Raw genomic sequence first — 2,816 nt, 5'->3', positions numbered from 1 at the left:
ATAGCCCAGCCGAAGCTCCTGATTTTTGAAGAAGATGCAGACCCAAGTTGCAGTAACTTGCTGTTTCTTCTGATAAAACACATTTTTTCTTTGGGCAGAGGTAGGCAGAGGGGGGGTGGGCTAGGTTTTTGTTTTTAACATCTGCAAGCAGCCCTTGAGATGAGAAAAGTCCACCTCTCAATACATTAGAAAAGATGGAGCATTTTAACTTTGGAGAATGAGAAAAAATTGACACGTAGAGATAAAGGACAATTATGTTCTGAACTATAGCGTTGAGAAAATTCTTATTTCTTATGTCTCAACAAGTCCAAGTCAGTTTAAAAGTAAAACAAAAAACAAAACAAAATACACTAACTGAATCCTGAAAATTTGCCCCAAGATCTTTGAAGCAACCTGTGTACTTAGTCTTAGACATGATTGATAGAAATAAAAGTTTCAAAGGATAGAAGTTTACAACAGAACCCAAATTGCTCTAGCAGCATAGGCAGACTTAAAACGGAAAGGTTTTCCTTCTAGGATTCAAGCAACACTAGACACTTGTTTTGCTAACTCTAGCCACATTAAGTAACTTGCCAAAAACCAAGGTAAGTGAGAAGCAGAGCCAGGAACTTGCCTCAAACTGATTCACAGTTCTTTGAACTGACAAGGAAAATATATCTATTTTTAATACAACATTTAAGGGCATTATCTGACCCACCTTTACATCCACATTTACATAGGGAACTGCCTTGCAAATTGAATCAATAAAGGATAACAGGAATCCTACAGTGTTTCAAAATAATTCTTTTTAGAAATACCGCAAGTAACTGAATTTTCCACTCAGTCTGACCTACTAACTAGCTTAGGAAACCTGAGTAAAGTCAAGCTTCAGGGGATGATGGACACGGGACAGATGGTCACCGGGAAGGATGCCAAATCCAATTCATCTCAGAAGCAGTCATACTAGACCAGCCCCCTCTACAGAAAGCTGGAGGGGGGTTCTTGAGTTTTACCTCGAGCTCTTAGAATCTACAGGATGTTTAGAGACACTGTTACTCAGAGGAACTGGAATTGTAGATGTGAAGCTTCCCAAAAGCCTAAAACATCTGATTAAAGATCAATCATCCCGCCTTTGCAGTAGATCAAGTCAGCAGCTATGGCACTTCCATTAGATCTCCAAGTTCCCCACAACTAGTAACAAACCCTGAATATATATTGGGGTAGGCAATTATTTGGGCTGGAGGGTGACTTAGGGTGTTTTGAGGAGCTGCTGCAGGCCAGGTCAGCACCCCTGCCACTCCCCAAGCAACAGTCAAAAAGCCCTCAAGTGGTTTTGCTCCATGCACCACCAGTCAGACAAGATAGGGCTGTGGGCAAATGGGGAGTGACATCTGGGAGTGGGAAGGATGGGTGGGGCCAGAATTTTGGGGCTGTGACAACACTGGACCAGGGTCCAGGGTCCAGGGCAGAGCCACGATCCACTCCCTGCACTTTCCTGTGACAGACGCCAGTTCTGTGAGCAGGGGCATGTGGGCACATAGCATGGCTCTGCCCCATGCCCCACGCTATCACCATCCTGCGATCCTAGGATCTTCATGGAGACAGGCAGGGACCTGTGCAGACAGGGCACGTGACTGGGAAGAAGGGATGGGGCTGTCACCAGGTGCAGAACAGCATCCTGTAGCAGGACAGGTGGGCAGCATGGCCCACCATTTGACACCCACATCCCAGGCGGCTAGGATCTTGGAACAGTGATGGCATGGGACCAGGGCCTGGAGCAGAGCCACGATCTGCTCCTCATGCACCCCTGCCTGCAAAACAGGTGCCCATGCCGGGGGCCATGCGAGGAGCAGATTGGGGCTCTACCCCAGGCCCACGCTGTCACAGCCCTAAGACCCCGACCCTGTCCACCCATCCTCTTCCTGGACGCCTCTCCCTGCCCACCTTGGCCTGGGCTGGCCCTCATGCTGGGCTGGGTGGAGCCAGAGGTCCCTCCAATGGCTGGATAAAAACCCTTTGGCGAGCTAGATTCAGCCCACAGGCCAGATTTTGCCAACCCTTAAATACATAAGGTACCCAAATTGATGGGTAATAAAAAACACCGATATTTCTTTCAGCAACACACCCATATTAAAACAAATAATAATACTACCAAACAGGGTCTTTAAAAACAAAACATCTCATTTCTTTCCTTTTGCAAGAAATGGTCTCAAGAATCTCACTCCAACAGAACATGTACCACCTTATGACCCCTATATCTTTTGTGAGTTAAGTTTGGCTTAAGGCTTTTCTTACCAATATTTTCTCTACTTTTTTAAAATTTAAAATTATACGTTCATACAAAAAGAATACAAGAACGTTTCAACACAGAGAGCAATTAAAAGGTTGAGTTAAAAAGTCTAAATATACTGCTTATCAGATAATATAATCAAGAACAAGTGGAAATAGTACCAAGAAACACTGTGGAAGAAGTTCATACTTCGTCAATTAAGTTTATCGGATGCATTTTTCCCAGCTTTGAAGTTTCTTCTCTAGCATACAATCAAATATCACACAGGCCCAGTCTTCACTCAGAGACGCAAAAAAGATTAGATAAAATATGTGATTTAAATAAACTTAAACAGATTTGAAGACACTGGTAGACATTCAATCCAATTCAAATCTCTGTTGCACTGCTAGTTAGAATAATTGCTTACTGACTTTAGCTAAATAAATACAAGTCAGGTTTTAACTGATTTAAGAATATATACATAAATATTCAACACACAATTTGCATCTGCCTAGTGTTAGATGAAAAAAAAAAAAAAAAAAAAAAAAAAAAAAAACAAAAAAAAAAA

At 42.8% G+C, this 2,816-nt stretch overlaps 1 protein-coding gene across 3 annotated transcripts in view; it reads right to left on the bottom strand.

The window, feature by feature from the left end:
• Positions 1-2,816, bottom strand: part of CDKAL1 (CDK5 regulatory subunit associated protein 1 like 1) — an 877,582-nt gene that overhangs the window by 872,190 nt on the left and 2,576 nt on the right. The gene's annotated exons all lie outside the window — the stretch shown is intronic.

Source organism: Gavialis gangeticus, unplaced genomic scaffold (genome assembly GCF_001723915.1).
Source record: "Gavialis gangeticus isolate Ggan-Ray unplaced genomic scaffold, GavGan_comp1, whole genome shotgun sequence".
Taxonomy (NCBI): Eukaryota; Metazoa; Chordata; order Crocodylia; family Gavialidae; genus Gavialis; species Gavialis gangeticus.
The sequence above is the reverse complement of the archived record's forward strand: the minus strand, read 5'-3'. Positions and strand labels throughout refer to the sequence as shown.